General features: G+C 36.6%; 1 protein-coding gene across 3 annotated transcripts in view; it reads left to right on the forward strand.

The window, feature by feature from the left end:
* Positions 1-17,902, forward strand: part of PTPRD (protein tyrosine phosphatase receptor type D) — a 2,148,730-nt gene that overhangs the window by 763,860 nt on the left and 1,366,968 nt on the right. For all 3 annotated transcript variants that reach the window (XM_081238160.1, XM_081238163.1, XM_081238162.1), the window contains one exon: positions 6,071-6,112. The gene's annotated coding sequence lies outside the window, so the exon portion shown is untranslated. The remainder of the gene's footprint in view (positions 1-6,070; positions 6,113-17,902) is intronic.

The raw sequence follows: 17,902 nt of genomic DNA on the forward strand, positions 1-17,902 counted from the left end.
TTAAACTTGATAATATTCACTGTGAGATTATTTAATCATCATCCCCTTTGAGGATAAGCGATTTGCCCAAGAACATAAGTAACTAAATAGTAAAACAATGTTTTATTTCTGAAAATAAGGATTTGCTAAAGAGTTTAGCACTTGGCAATCATGGTACAACAAGGTTTAGACTGTTCTATTCCAATAAAACAATGTATGTACCTCATAACAAAGGGGATAGATCAAAGTATGGAATATTCTTTAGTTTTTATGGCTTATGTCATGAGATGCTTGGTGATACCTCTGTTAGGAAATAAAGGAAGACTACCACTTGATCCTCCAAATGAGAAAGGAAAGTTGTAATTGGATGTCATCTTTGCCAGTTATTTTGGCTGTAAAATAGACAGAGGCAGTTCATTTCAAGAGTGAAGCAGTTGCTAGTTTGTAGTCACAGACTATAACTGTGGAAAATCTCTTTCTCCCTGCTCCTTCTGAAGTAATGGAGGACTCTGCTGAAAAACTTATGTCTACTTCTTGGAATTGAATGTTTCACTAATTTATAAAAGGAGACTCTTCATTTAAGGGGAGCAAGACTAAAGGGAATTCCTGAGTTTGGGGATTTAGTTTTACACAATGGAATGCTGTTGTATCTTGAAGTGTTCACCTAAAATTGTAAAGGTCACTTTATATTCCTATGCTGTTAACTTGTTTTTGAAAATATGGTTACAAATTAAAGCACAATATTTCCTTAGCTGTGGGACAATTCAGTTTCTGTATTATAAGATATTTAGCGTATTTCCATTTTGCGGGGAGAGGGGCTGGTGTAAATAACATTGAAATGGATTATCAGAATACATAAATGTTTGTGTCAGCATATGCTGATACGTCTTTTTGAGAGATTTCCAGAAGTGAAATAAGTGGGTGAAAGGGAGCAAATATCTTGTAGAGTTTGAGATGTGCTGGAAAATTGCTTTCCAATTTATACTACCACCAGCAATGAGTGAAGATGGGAATTTTATCACACCTGTTCATCACTATCAAAACAAAACAAAATATCGCAAAAGGCTTGCTTTATTAAAAATGGTATTATTTGCTTTTTGCAAACAAATTCCCTCAAAGATAGATATAGGCCAAGCTGTTCTCAGTAATTAAAATCTTTGTGTTAGACTCTTTCTTTAGGTCAGGAGAGAATCACTTTGAAAGTACATTTGGGGAGGCAGGAAACAGAAGCTGTGTCCACTGATAGACAAGCCCTTGAAACCTGGAAAAATCAGGAGAGCATTGGTTATGCAATAAGCCCATAAAAGAGAAAGATAAATATTAAATAGAAAATGGGAGAACACTGAAGATAATATTTACCTCTGTTGCATGTTTGTGTATAGCTGCAATCTAACTTTGGAAATTACCATTTTCATTGGTTTCTAGAGCTGTCATAACAGCATATCTATTGAACTTGCTCCTGAAGTTGGGTCATATATCAGTAGGGAAATGAAAATGGAGTAAAAATTTTCTCTGAGATAGGTTGAAAAATTAAGTCATTTTAAGGACCTAACATTTAAATAAGGTGATGAGGAGTAACTCTGCCCCTATCCTTACGATCTTCTGACAGTTTTGACAGGGAAAAACGACGTAGCCTAGAGAAAGTCTTCCATGATAAGCTCTATGGCTTATGCTTACAAACTTACTATATGTCACATGGAAATGGATACATCCATTTGTGACCATAAATGACATAAAATTATTCTGTACTTCACAATATGAATAAGGTATGGAAAAAAATTAAATGTAGCTTTTAAATACATGCACTGTCTCATGCATACATTAACAACTATTTACTTGGTACCACTAAAGAAATAGACAGGGATAAGAAATGGTATAAAATACTGACTTTGTATCTGAAAATTAGCTATATACATTATATAGTCAAATTTATTAGATACTAATAGTTAATAAAGGTGGGAGCAATAACAGCATCTCTGAAGTATTCATATTGGGTATAAGGGGCATACATCACTGTGCTGCTTATTTATTTTGGAGTAAAATAGTGTTTCGGCTCTGGTGAAGTAACTGTTGGCTTAGATATACTTTGGTAAGAACTCCTCTTGTGCTCAACATATAGGAAGGACACGTAGGTCCTGTGACATTTCATTGCTATGTGTTTTGACCATTTCTAAGTTTGCTCTAAGTATAGGCTTCTCTTTTGAATCACAAAAGTAAACATGTAAACTCTCCTATTCTTTTCCTCCTCCTTTCCCCAGTGCATCGCTTTTAGCTGTCCAAATTCACCTGTAATTAATGAATAGTTTTAGGGAATTTCCTCCTGAGATTTTGGGCTTTTGCAGAGAAGATCCTTGAGGGCAGTTTACAAATTAAAAAATGGTATGATTTTTAGTTTGTAACTACCACTAAATCAAAATTAAAAAACATTATAGTTTACAGGTTAAATACTCTTAGCACCATGATAATAAGATACTCTCAAATGAGCAAAATTAGACCAGTGCAGAATTACACTTTAGTTTACCTTAAATAGTAACAAACTGTTATCAAAGTTGAGTTTTAGTCCAAGTCACTGCACGTATTGTTTCTTTATGTAACTATTCAATAGCCATATATCTTAGATTTGCTTACAGAAGGTTAGTTGTTATTTTTATGTAAATTAAAAAATAGAACAGTAATATTCAACCACCTTATTTTTTATTGTGGTTGTTAACTATTGAATTATGGTGTATTATCCAGTTTCTAATAATAAGGCAAATAACCTATCTCTTAATCAAACTGAATTATATCAAGCAGCATAATATATGGCCTTAAATTTAGTGTTCTTTAAGAGAAAAACACTGAAAAATGATAATCCACCAAAATATTTTCTGACCTTGAAAAACATTTGAGAAAAGGAGTGAGAATACAGTTACCTATAGGGTTCAGATTGAGGCAGTGTAAAACTTTGTGACTAGTTACCTGATCAACCTGAATTTAATGCATGGCTTCATTAAGTACTAAGTGAGCAGTCTTTAAATAGGACTCTTGACCAGGGTTAGTACTCTTTTTCCTGAAGATTCACTCTACATAAATGATAAGATCTCATAATTTGGGAGGGTTTGTGAAGAGTTGAGGTAGCAGGAAACTCCCATATCCCCTGATAATTCAGACAGGTTTGCTCACCCTAAGCACGATTTTTTTTTTTTTTTTTTTTTTTTTTTTTTTGCGGTACGCAGGCCTCTCATTGTTGTGGCCTCTCCCGTTGTGGAGCTCAGGCTCTGGTCGCGCAGGCTCAGCGGCCATGGCTCATGGGCCCAGCCACTCCGCAGCATGTGGGATATTCCCGGACTGGGGCACGAACCTGTGTCCCCTGCATCGGCAGGCGGACTCTCAACCACTGCGCCATCAGGGAAGCCCCACATGATTGATATTATAAGCTGAAAATTTTTTTCTTGTGGATCCCTGTCCTGTGAATTGTCTGCTGTTTAGCAGCATCCCTGGCCTCTAACCACTATATGCCTATAGCACCCTACACCGAGCTGTGACAAAAAATGTCTCCAGGGATTGCCAAATGTTCCGGGCCATGGGAGTGGCGGGAGGAAATTAGCCCTAGGAGAAAATGCCTGAGTTAAAACAGTTAAATGATGTCAATGAAATAATGATACACCACCTCCCCTTCACCACCATTAGCAGATCTAAAAAACAGCTGCTGGTCGGAACACAGTTTTCCAAATATATTGTCTATCAGGTTTGATATTTAGAATTTTCCTTATTGAGTCTATAGGTGTTTTATTCTTGTCTTTTTTATTCTTCCTTTTTTTTTCCTTTTCTCATCTCAAGTCTTTTTTTTTCCTCCTAAGTCTAGCCTATGCTAAGTTCAATTAAACCACTATTTTAAAATATGTCTCCTCCCTTTCCTCCTGCAACTTATTTCCATTTATAGGAGTATATGTTCCTATCAGAAAAATCAGAGCAAACACCCTTAATCCTATCTTTAAAACCCCAATTATTCCTACTGGCCAGAGAAGTGGAGATTTTAGAATTTGGGGATTGTTTTTTCTGTGAATCCAGCCCTGACTTTGTTGATACCATGTTTTTCTGTGATAAATTCATTATAGTCTGGCTGTAATGCTGACTATCCAGAGTTTCGTACTTTCTCTTCACCCTATGCTTCTACTCCCACGGATGTTAGACAACTGGATTCTTGCTTGGCTGGTGAAAACTTTAAGTGCCTCCCTGTCATTTACCAAGATTTTCTGTTCCTCTAGTCATGCCAGACCATAAGTAAAACACAGAACATAGAATGATAGCTATTAAATACCACTTAAAATACCTCATTCCCCTGCAAAAACAAAACAAAACAAAAGACCAAAAAAATGCCACTTAGATTTCTCTGAAGTTCTTTCATGAATAAAGTTTCATTTTTTTATGTGTTTCTCAATTATTTTGCACTTAATTATAATTGTGTGAATATAAATATAATTGTATTAAAATAGAAAAAATATTGGGCTGGCCAAAATGTCCGTTTGGGTTTTTCCGTAGCATGGTACCAAAAACCCAAATGAACTTTTTGGCCAACCCAATACAAACTCTTTCATACTGAGAGATGAGTAGACTAGAAAGCATGAGTTAAAATATTTTTTAGATATTTAAATAATTTAATATATTTGAACAATTTTTACTTTTCAAACATTTTATAGTTTTTAATAGTTAATGTTTATTGGCCACTTCCTATGCCCTAGGAAGTGTTCTAAGCAATTTTTTTGTATTAGCTCATTTAATCTTTACAACTTCATTATAAGTGATAAACTGAGGCTAAGATAAGGTTATGTACATTGTCTAAATCCAAACTGGTTAGTAATCCAAGGACCAAAGTTCAGCTCCCAAAAGTGTGAAATTCTAGTTTGGGCCATAAAATTTAAAACATAGCCTAAATTTGTGTGTGTGTGTGTGTGTGTGTGTGTGTATTTAAGCAACAAAATCCTGTCACTAAACATTACCTTATGTAGACCTTTCAAGTGAGAGAGGAAAAGTGTGTATGAATGTGTGTGTGTTTGTATATGCACTTGTACATGGCTACTTGGCTTGAATAATGGCTGAAGGAATGTCATAGGCAACGTGGAGTCTTGGTTTCTTCCCATCACCCAGAAGTTCCTGAGGCATTACCATATAAAAATGAGAACTTTGTAATTCAGAGTTTGAATCCAGTTTACTGGATTACCACTCTGGTGCTTTCTAGAACTAAATTCATTTAGGTTAGTGATCTTTACGTATGGAAGAAAACATTATATTTATTTCTATTTTATAGGCGCTATTTATTATTTCATGGTTAAATTTTTATCCCAACATACTGGTAGAGGTCACAAAGGAAGTTTGTTTCTCTGATTTTTTTCCCCACATCTGGAAATTTCAGGCAGACAATGTCAGAAACCATGAATGAAGTGGTTCTTTCATTCTGCATTTAATTGAAGTCCTTGTAATTATTATTATCACATTTGCAATGAGGGTTCTTAGATTTAGCTCTGTCCTTTTATGTGGATGGGTCTCTGGACATATTTGGAAATGTGTCACTGCATCTAATAGAATAATAAAATAGAAATGATGGAAATATTGGGCTTTAGCACAGCAATATGTGATTCTGTTTCCTCTTTAGATTTCTAAAGTACTCAAGTTCATTTGAACATATTTACATCTATTATCTGCACATATTTTAGTCTCACTACCTGAAAGTTTGAAACATTATTACTGTGAAAATGATTCTCTGTTAACTTTAATTGGTGTGCTGATGCCACTTTTTGATCAACAAATATTCTAAGGCTTTTATTATTATAAAACCTGTTTAACCTGCCTCTTCATCTTCCTGTTTTGAACATAGTAATTCATTTAGGACTTTTGAAAAGTGGTGTCTGAATTTTTGCCTAAAATTGACTTTTATGTAACTTCATCTAAAAAAGACAAAAAAGATAGACCATCTTTTTGAAATTAATAGGCAGATACTCATTTTGAGCAATGGTTGAGGTTTAAACCATGTCTTGTTTTATGTATTGGTATTTCTCAATCTGTTTGTAATACTAAGTATATTAATAAAAAAATATATATTTTTTTACAATAGGTTCCTGTCCTGAGACCACAGCAGGATGTGCCTTGGACAAAGGTATGCACATTTAAAATATATTTCAAATTTTCTTCATGAGTAAAATATAAAAATGTTATAATAATTACATTATTGTCTCAGGCTTAGATATATGGAATTATAATACATGCTTATGTATATGATATATACTCTTTCATCTGGCAAAATATGATTCTAGTGATAAAGTATCAGAATAAAATATCTGATTATTAAATACATAGCATTGCCTGGCCACAGAATGCCTTAATCCACACAACCTATATTCAAAGGACTATTGTCGCTAATGCTCTTGCAAGTAAAACAGTGGAACTATTCTAAGGCTGATGGAAGGTATTTAACATAGTCTTTAATGACGCTGATGAGTAAATTACTGAAATAGGATATAGGTCAGTTAAATTACTAGTAAAGAACTACCTAAGAGTGTCTAGGTTTTGGTGAATCAAATGGTGAAATTAGTTTAAAATTACAAATCAGTGTGAAAATAGGAAGCAAACAGGAAAATAAACACACACGCACAGCTAAATAAGTATATAAATGTGCTATATGAAAGATAAGGCGGCCAGTAGAAGGCTGATACAGGATGCCTATGATTTCCTACCATGGGTAAAACTGATAGCTAGTGGGAACCTGCTCTGTAGCACAGGGAGCTCAGCTAGCTGCTCTGTGATGACCTAGATGGGTGGAATGGGCGGAGGGTGGGAGGGAGGGGATGTATGTATACATGTAGCCGATTCACTTCATTGTACAGCAGAAACTAACACAACATTGTAAAGCAACTATACTCCAATTAAAAAAAATGGAACAAAGAACATTATAAAGATCAAGAACTGTAACAGCCTTGAATCCTAAGAGGGAGCTGAAAAGAAAGTGTATATAATGAATAAAAAGTACTTGGTTGGAGCTCTGAGTTAAGACCAAAGGAACTAAGATTGTCAGGGACTGTAGTGGAGAAAGGCGAAGACAGATGAAAGTGAAAATGAAACTCACAAATAGGAGCTATTAAAACCAGTCCTTCACTATGGAGAAAGCATGAGAAAACTTGCTTGAATTAACACATGAGGAATTTAAGTGATAAAGTATTGATAGAAGGTTTGATATTGTTTATTTAGAGATACTTAAGTATCAAATGGCTTCACAAATGTCTGATTATAATTTCTCTAAAGCTTCTCTAGATCATTTACTCTACCTGGGGGTCCTTCCAACCCCACACAGAAACTGGCAAGGCAGTTCTTTTTAATTTTCTGCATGATAAAGTAATTTTATATTGAAAGAAAAGTTGGAAGTTGGTTTGTGGTTATAAGAAAAATGTGGCTATATACGCTAACATGAATAATAATTGATGTCTGTATGCATAGTTTTTGGGGAAATACACTTATATACACATTTATATTTTAAATTTGGCTCTAAGTATATGGTATGTGTTCCACATTACCCTTATATGAAAGAATAAGCTATTCATCTGCATATATGGATAATTTTCTGAGATTTTAATATTGAAATACATTTAGTTTTTTTCTTGACTCTTTTTCATATGTTTTTCCTCTTAGTCATTTTCAGTCCCTATTCAGAGATGGGTATGACTTTAGAATATGCAAGGAAAATATGCCAGCCGATGTACTCTGCCAGACAGAGAATGAATGTCTCCAGGCACAAATCTCTGTTGTGTCAAGGCTCTGGCATGACATTTGGCAGGGAACTAAATCAAACAGAGCACAATGCAAATAATCTTGGTTTCCCATAGATGTACAGCCTCAACCTCGAGCTGGCTGTTAGTCATTTCTACTCTTTCCCCTGATATTCCAGGGAGCAACATTTCTGGTAATGAACTGAAAACTAGGGCATTTCCTAGGTGTTCTCATAGTGTGAGGAAGGGGGAGGATTGTGGCTTTGAAATTGGACCTTCCTGAGTCTGAAATGCCACTTTGTCATTTACTAGCTGTGGAATTCTTAGAAGGTTACTTCAGATATAAAATGAAGTTAGTAATAATTATCACAGGGGTTGTGTGGCTATTAAAATGAGTTAACTGTCCTAAAGCACCTCTTATACATGCTACATAATAGACATTTTAAATGTCCTTTACTCCTTCCCATTTCTGTAATGAGTTCAGTTTTGTGTTAAATTTGTAAACAACCATCTCGATCATTCTGTGAATAGAAGAGAAATGATTCTACATTTGTAAGCTTGAGGTTATGTAAGCATTTACAGTATAATATTTGTCTTCATCTTTGTGCACTTTTTTTGGTGAAGGAAGTGTGGTGAACTTCTTGATCATTTTTTATATCAGTTCTTTTTTTATTTAAAGATTGCATTTGAGGGAGTTCCGTGGCAGTCTAGAGTTTGGACTCGGTGCTTTCAATACTGGAGCCTGGGTTCCATCCCTGGTTAGGGAACTAAGATCCCATAAGCCATGCAGTGGGGCCGAAAAAAAAAAAAAAAGATTGCATTTGATACAAAGGGTCTTTATGTTGTACAAGAGCAGGTTGCATGTCTTTGATTTAATTTTAGGCCTTGTTAGTGTGCTCAAGGATGAAAAACCACATTGTAAAATGTAGATGGGGGCTTAGAAAAATTGCATTTCCGTAGCACACTCAAACTATCTTAGTTTAATAGTTCACTTCAGCTCCCTTATTAAGAAATTACTGTGTGTCATATACTGTGTTAGGTGCTAAGGTTGCAAAGAAGAAAAAGATAGAGGTTCTCTGCCTTCAGGGGAATTATAATCTTAGAAGGAAGGAGACTTGGAAACATGTCATTTTAAAATGATGTGTGTAACATAATATAGGCGGGAGGTGCCAATGAGGGAGCCCTATGGAAAAATCATTCCAATCAGTCTGGCTCCCTGGAGGGTTTGACACTCAGGTATCTTGAAAGGTGATGATGAATTGGTTGGTTATCAGTTGAATGTAGAGGCATAAGGAATGGGAAGATGTCAAGAAGAAAGGCAGGAAAATCAGTTAGGAATCTGTTGTCTGAACTAAAAGAGAGATGGTGGTAATAAAGGTATAGACTTGGAATTGGGAAGTGAAATCCTCTCACTTTGTTCTTGAAAGTATAGATTTAAGATATATTTGAAGGTTATTTTTATAGGAGTAAGATGTTCATCATGGTGTTATTTATAACATGATAATAGGAAGCAAATTAACTATTAAATCATAGGGAAACTGTCAAATAAATATTAATATTTAAGACATTTTACAGCTTCTAAAATTCATTATTTTGAAGATTATTTAAGGACGCTGTGTTCTTAAAAATCAGGCCAAACTCTGAAACAGTATTATAATACCATGCCTCTTTTATACCTGTGCTTTTATACACATATTTATATAAAACACAGAAACACAGAGATACTCAGATGATTATATATATGATGTGCTTTTGTTAGGGGATAGGGTTCAAGGAAAGCACACAGAAAAAAACTGGAAAGAAACACATCTAGCATGATTAATGGTGATTATTTCTGTGTGGTAGGTATATGTGTGACTTTTATTTTTCTTGAAATTTATGTTTTACATTTTATATAGTGAACATGTTGAACACATTCTGTGTGACTCCCATGAGTCCTGCCTTTGTGTAATTCCCTCCCACTGAGTGTGGGCAGAACCTCTGACTTTCTTCTAACCATTGAAATATGGAGAAGGAAACAGGATACCACTCCTGTGATTATGTTGTATGACAGCGGTGATGAGATGACAGTCCCACGTGTACATTACATTATATAAGATTACATTTTGTTAGAAGACTGGCTCTTGCTCTCCTGCTGGCCTTGAAGTAAGCTGCCATGGTGGGAGAGGGTCTAAGGAGAGGGCAACATGGCAAGAAACTGAAAGCCTCTAGAGTTGACAGTGGCCTCTGGCTGGCAGCCAGCAAGAAGTCAAGGATGCAGTTCCTACGGTCATAAGATAAATTCTGCCAACAACCTGAATATACGTGTGTTATATAAAATATATATCTGCCCCCAGTTCCTGGCTCAGTACTCCTAAAACTGCTGTAATTTCCTAAGAACACTAGGAGTATCTTTTGTTCTAATATTTCGTCTTTGACCCCAGTTCCTGATGCAGAGCTCCTAAAATCCTTTGGAATTTCCTGGGAGACAGGAGTGTTTTTTGTTCTAGTGAAGGGACTCTTGGTGGGCTCTGAGATGGCTTCATGATGGGGGCTGGTCACCAAAAAGACCAAGCCTCGATTAGAAGCTTAGAACTTTCAGTCCCTCCTCCCATTTTTCAAGCAGGGGGAGAGAGGCTAGAGATTGAGTTATGCTTGATCATACCTATATGATGAAGGCTCCAAAAAATCCCCCAAATAAAGGGCTTGGAGAGCTTATGGGCTGGTGAATACATCCACATGCTGGGACAGTGACACACCCCAGCTCCATGGGGACAGAGGCTCCTGCTCTCAGGACTCTTTCAGACCTCACTCTATATATCTCTTCATCTTCCTGTTCATTCACACCCTTTAATATACTTGTAATAAACCAGTAATCTAGTAAGTAAACTGCTTTCCTGAGTTCTATGTGCCACTCTAGCAAGTTAATCAAACCCGAGGATGAGGGTCATGGGAACCTCTGATTTATAGCCAGTTGGTTGGAAGCACGGGTAACAACTTGGACTTGAGATTGGCATCTCAATTGTATTTGGGGAGGAGGGCAGTCTTATGAAACTGAGCCCGTAGTCTATAGGATCTTTGCTAAGCTAACTCTGTGCATAGGTCCAAGTCATGCCTGGACCTATGCACAGAAACTGCGAGATAATAAATGTGTGTTTTGAGCTGCTAAATTTGTGGTAATTTGTTATACAGCAGAGGAAACTAGTTGCTACAGACTCAGAAGATCTCACCCCCAATGTGAGTGTATTTAGAGACAGGGCTTTAAGGAGGTAATTAAGGTTCTATGACCTGAGGGTGGGTTCTTGACCCAATAGTATTGGTGGTCTTAGAAGAAGAAATCCCACCCCTCCCCCACCCTTTGTATGCACACCAAGAAGTCATGTGAGCACAGAGTAAGATGGTGGCTGCCTAGAAGCCAAGAGAAGAGGACTCAGAGTGACACCTACCTTTCCTCTCTGCATCCCTGCCAACATTTGGTGTTGTCACTGTTTTTATTTCAGTCATAGGTGTGCAGCAATATATCATGGTAGTATTAATTTTCATTTCTCTAATTGCTAATGAGTTTGAACATATTTTCATGTGTTTATGTGGCATCTATATATCCTTTCAATGAAATAACTGTTCACGTGGTTTTCCTGGCTCATAAATGGAGTGCTGCTTTTAAACAGTTGAGGTTTAAGAGTTCTTATGGTTAGTGTGTTGAGTAATATGTGTATCATGGCTGAGAGGAGATGGTGGAGAAGATGAAGTGGTATTATTTAGAAGTCCAGATAGGGAAACAGTCAGAAAGTAGTTATACGTATAAGTCATAAGCCCTGGCAAAATGTCAAGAATAGAAATAGATTATAAGGATGTGATAGTCAAAGATATGCGAGTAGGTCTTGGAGGACAACAGCTTCAAGTTCTTGTGTTTTCCTGAAACACAGACTGTCCCTTACGCTCAAAAATTTCACTGTATGTTAATAAAGAAAGGCACTTCCATTCCCTGGACTTGAAATTTTATATAAAACACTGTTTTCTCATTTACCATAGACCTTCAATACTACTAGTATTTGAGTGATTTCAATAAGATCTATGAATTTTCTTCAGTGGAAAAATTAAATTTATGTTTGGTGTGTGGCAAAGACAGGGATACAGGAAAGTCTTGGTAGGGCTACAACCTGGAACTCATGTTAGCCATAGAAGTAGGGTAGATATTTTGTAAGGAGATCTTTCTCAAGACACTGTAAGAAATTTCAGTTCAGAGGGCAAATCCATTATCTGGGAAGGCTGTTGATACAGCCATGGCAGTTCATTAAAGCAGTAAATATAGGCACTTTAACATGAACAAATATACAATGTCAGGTGGGAGGAGATGAAAAGAAAGCAATTATCTTAAAGAGTAGAAAGACTAGAGCATGTTTGTCTATAGAGGTATCCATTGGCAAGGTAACAATTCATTTGAGAGAGAAATTGATGGTTCAAAGATATCTACCTCATCTTCTGATCTTTCTGCAAAATTTAAAATATGGTACTGGTGCAAACCAAACAGAAGTCCACTCAAGGGAACAGGGACCAAGAGGCTCCCCTGCTGTACTAACACTAACCCTATAGTTGCTGGATTTGGGGGACTCCTGGAGGGGAGGCCAAGTCTGCAAATACAGTAGGAGAAAGGGGGTTTGAATCAGTGCCTATTTACCAACTCTATATAAGTACTTTGGTATTTTAATAACCAGCGTGGCCAATACCAATACCAAAATGGCCAAATACTAGCATGGACTATATGTCTGTTACTAGTGGGTCTCAGTGGAACTGGCTAGGAATGGAATGACTAAGCAGAATCAACAGGCCTGCTTGGTCACAGATAAAAATTGGGAGAACAATAAGGACCTACTGTATAGCAAAGGAAATATACTCAATATCTTCTAATAAACTACAATGGAAAGGAATCTGAAAAAAATATATATATATATACACACACCCACATGCACATACACACTCATATATATGTATGTATAACTGAATCACTTTGCTGTACACTTGAAACTAATAGAACATTGTATATCAAGTATACTTCAATTTTTAAAAAATCAGAAGGATTATTATTATTATTATTATTTTGGTACACGGGCCTCTGACTGCTGTGGCCTCTCCTGCTGTGGAGCACAGGCTCCGGATGCGCAGGCCCAGCAGCCACGGCTCATGGGCCCAGCCGCTCCGTGGCATGTGGGACCCTCCCAGACCGGGGCATGAACCCGTGTCCCCTGCATCAGCAGGCAGACTTTCAACCACTGCGCCAGCAGGGAAGCCCAAGAAGGATTATTTTTGACAAGTATGTTACTGTTGAGATTAACAAAATTGTTTTGGTAGAAGAGTCTGAAATACTGAAGATATAAATATCTGTCTTTCCATCTATATTTTTTTCATTAATCACTACCTGCTGTCCTCTGGAAAACCCACTTTCCTGCTGGATGATGTCATTGCTGCCTTAATCACAGTTGGAGACGCCATAGCACTTCAGTCCCCTTTTGTTGTTAAAGTGTCTTATTTTTGTTGTTATGCAATTGTTTTGATTATCTGAAAGTTTCAACCTAATATTTGATTCAGAGATCTTCCCCTTGCCTGGGCACAGGCTAGACTCGATGTCCTATTGGTTCTGTATGTTTTAGGTGTTGTGGGTAGTGGTGGGGGTGAGTGGCAATGAAGGAATAGAGAAAGGGAGCCAGAGCACCCTGCTTTCTCAAATCCCTTCCTCCTTCCCTGTTGTTATTTGTTTGGGTTGGGGCAGAGGAGGGAGGAAGAATTGAATATTTCCATGTGTGACTACCCTTGGCAAGTGGCTATCCACCCTCTTTTGGTTGTCACTGCTGCTGTATTTCTGGCATTCAGTGCTTTCTACAAACCTGGAGCTCATATGCTCCCAAATAATGCTTTTGGTGTTTCTCCAAGGGACCTCTTGAGAGCACTCCGATATAGTTGCCTAGTGTGTTAGACCTGGCTGAGACTTGGTCTCTTTCTACCTCTCCTCACCCCTCATCAGCCTCCATCATACATAGGTGGTCACATTACAGACCACCTCTGAGAACATACCTGGTTCCCTGTTGCTCTCAGATAAGAAGTGCCTTAAACTAAAAGGAAACATTAACACAGAAGTTAATTCTGTGGAAGTAAAAGAGCCTGTTTTCTTAAAATAAAATAAATGGTGTTGTCTTCTTTCAATAGGAGAAATTAAGTCTGATATGGGAGAGTATGATATATTGAGATACACACACACACACACACACGTATGGAGAGAGAGAGAGAGAGAGAGAGAGATAGGTAGATAGATATAGATATATACCATTTTTACTTTTGAGATATGAGAGCTGAGTAGTTCAAATACAGCATGAGGATATTAGGCTGTGTAATGCACCCAGTCAGGATTATTTGGTGACTTTTTCCCAGCAGTGCCAGATGTTCACCAGAGGAAGAGTGCTATTAAAATCATCCAGGAAATGGCTTCACATGGACTACAGGCTGTGTTAGGAGGGAAGTGAAACCAAAGTAATGATGATGGTCTTGTGGAAAATGGAGAAGTCAGGATTCTCAGTTATGATGAGTGGGATGGTCAAGTGTATATACATGTTTTTGGAAGGATAGATTACCATCTATATCCTATGTAGTTTTTATAAAAATTCTACAAGGTAGGACTATCCATGTTGAGATGGGGAAATTGAGTTATAAAGTTTGGCAGGCAAATTCAGTTTTGACTGATTCTACATCCCATATTCTTTCTATGAAATAATAATGGTTAAAATCGAAAAAGGGAATAGGATTGGGATATAAGTTGGTTATGATTAAAGAGTAAATAATTATTTTATAATATGTCATTGCTCTTAATTTCCAACTCCTTTAACTTTTGCTGAAATTGTCTTCCTTCCTGAGAATAATAACTGACAAAACCCCACAAAATCTACATAAAAATATTTTTTTCAAGTGCATAAAGTTTGTGTTTTCAGTTGCTTATGAAAGACTTATTCAGCCTAGAAGCTGCTGTGTTAAAAATCAAAGGATATCAAATTTATACTTCCCTACATATTTTGTTTTATCATAAAATTTAAATAGTTTTATGTGCACATAGCAGAGCTACCATTTGCATGAAACTTAACTAAAAAGTAAATATTAAATGTTTTCAAATAGAATATAAAGTTGTAATTGCTTGGTTTTCTTTGCTCTTTTACTCTTTCTATTATGAATAAGTACTAAGGAAATGATCATAAAGGGAATTCCAGTAAACTGCCCAGTCTGAATTCCTGTGAAGTTTGCTGATACACTAACTAGACTATCCAAGTGAAAATAATTCTGTAATAAACATTTTTTCCAGAGCTTTGAAGAAAACAGTGATTCCGTAATGGTGTTTTATGAAACACATTCTTATAGAAATGCCCCAGATAAGATGGATTCCATAGAAAAAGGAATTTGAGAAACACTGTTTAGCACGCTCCTGTATACCACATCACCCTATGGGAGGTTTAGCATATTTATCAGCATGATAAAGACATTGAAAATTTCTGCAGTGAGAAGTTAATAATTTTGTGCTATAAAAGCTTGGGGCCAGTATAGCCACACAGGAGTCAGTATTCTGTAATGCTTAAGAGTGTGTCTCTGGAGTCAGACAGGGTTTGATCCCCTGCTCTACTATTTGTTTTTATAATTGAGGTAAAATTAATATAATATAAAATTAACCATTTGACATGAACAATTCAGTGGCATTTAGTACATTAGCAGTCTATTCACAACATCTGTCTAGTTCCAAAGCATTTTTATCACCCCAAAAGGAACTCAGTACCCTCTGAGCAGTTGTTCCCCATCCCTCCTTCTCCCACCTGCTCCATGATGACAAATTATATGGACTTTTTTACTTACCCTCCTTGAGAATCAGTTTTCCTTTTTATTCCTATAAACACAGGAATGGCTTTCACCTTATAGGGTGGTTCTAAGTAGTCAATAAAATAACCCTTACACTGCACGTAGAACACTGTATGTATTAAATACATGTTAAATAAAATGTTAAACTTATTTGATTCTATTCAGCATCCAAGGGAACAAGTGGTAAAAAAGCACTCTCAAAGAAATGCTGATACAAGTCAGCAGAACAGGAAAAGACTGAGAGAAGCTGTAGACCTTGGATTACTTAGATCTCACTGATAACCTGGTGCTCCAGAAAACTGACAGTTAGCATCCATGCTATCTCTCTTCACATATAATGGTTTAGAGGTAGAAGTTAGGGTAGAGAGCTGCTGAGGGAAAGAGGGAATTTCCTAGGAACCCCTGATCTGAAAATAAGAGGAATATAGAGGGATTTTTGAGAGGGAATACTTTTCTTCAAGAAATGAATGAAGGATGGGCTTCCCTGGTGGCGCAGTGGTTGAGAGTCCGCCTGCCAATGCAGGGGACACGGGTTCGTGCCCCGGTCCGGGAGGATCCCACATGCCGCGGAGCGGCTGGGTCCGTGAGCCATGGCCGCTGGGCCTGCGCGTCCGGAGCCTGTGCTCTGCAACGGGAGAGGCCACAACAGTGAGAGGCCCACATACCACAAAAAAAAAAAAAAAAAAAAAGAAATGAATGAAGGAGATGGAACAGCTAACAGCAGCTCTAACCTAGGCCTAATTATTTTCCAGTTAATACCATAAGTATTCATGATGATGAGATTTTTTTAAGTGTCAATGGCATGACAAAACAATGTGTAAAGATATAATATAAAATTACATATAAGTGTATATATTTACATATGCAAATAGATGTAAATTTAATTAAAGTTATATATAATGGAATCATATTCTACAGTCACCACATAGCTCCAGAAGAATTTTCACCAAAATGAGAGCAGTAATTGCTGCACACTGTATCAGAACTTCAGGTGTTTTTCATTTGCTTCTGTATTCTTTTCTGTAATTGTTGAAATTTTCTACATGACTATGTGGTATCTTACAAACAGAAACAAAATAATAAATTTCTATCTACTTGATACTAGTCACATTACAACCTTACTTTGTTTTGATATTTTTACCCAATTTGTCTTGAGAGTTGCTGGGAGAGCAAACTCTTCAAAAAATGTATCAAAATGTTTCAGAACCTGAAGCAGGTTGTCTTGCTTTCAGGACCCTACTGAAGAAAGAATGAAAGAATCAGTGGAGTCCTCCTTTTTCCCCATAAGTACAAGGTACCTGTGGACCCTGATAACATACAGCGAACTGGAGCTGTCAATTCTTCCTTCCCCTTTTTAGTTTAGTCTATCCAAGTTTTCCCCCAATTTTTCCCCCTAAAACAGGATTATACTGTTAATTTCTAATTTGTTTACAAATTCCACAAAAGATAACATACTCAGTGATTTTTAAAGGGGAAAGAGTTTATCACTTTTTGCTACACAGTAAAGTTTAGCTTCCTGTTCCTGATCTTCTGCAGTCTGTACTTTCCTTCATTTGTCTCCTGGACCAGAGTGTAAGCTCTTGTAGTTGTTCTCAAACCTGCGTATCTTCATAGAACTCATCTGGGGACCTTGTTTAACATGCAGATTCTTCGATTCCACCCCAAACTTTATTATTCTTTACGTATAGAATGAGGTTTGGACATTTCTAGATTATACTAAGGCGTATAATTCACGTATTACACTTTGAGAAACACTGGAAGGTTTATAGCCCTCAATGTTTAATCTGTTCGCAAACCTGTGATGTAAAAAACAAAACAAAAATTTCTTAGAATCATTTTACTTATGAAAGTTATCTTTAATTCTATTTAGCTCCTCTCCTTGAAAATGTGTTTGGTGATTCAGGTAGAACATGACAGTTTATGCATCATCGAAATCACGTGGACCATCCCCCAATACAGAAACAATCAAACAATCTACTTTAATTCTACTTCTTTATAGAATGGATGCAGTCCAACTGCTCATGACATGTGGAAGAATAAAATCTTCCAGTTATATTTTGTGATTAGGTTAATGTGATTTCACCAGACAGTCTTGTTTGCAATAAATTAGTATTTAGTACATAGTATGCAATAGCAATGTAATGATATTTAATTTATATAATATATGTAGTTGAGGTTTTTTCTTTAAACTGTCTCAGATGTACTAACATATTTTTCCCCAAACATCCCTGAGAAGCAGACAAGAACTGCTATTTATCACCATTTGCAGGTAGATTGAATCACTGAGCTATTAAGTAACTTGAAGAGTCACAGAGTCAGTG

The sequence above is a fragment of the Mesoplodon bidens genome (genome assembly GCF_964165515.1).
Source record: "Mesoplodon bidens genome assembly, chromosome: 6".
Taxonomy (NCBI): domain Eukaryota; kingdom Metazoa; phylum Chordata; class Mammalia; order Artiodactyla; family Ziphiidae; genus Mesoplodon; species Mesoplodon bidens.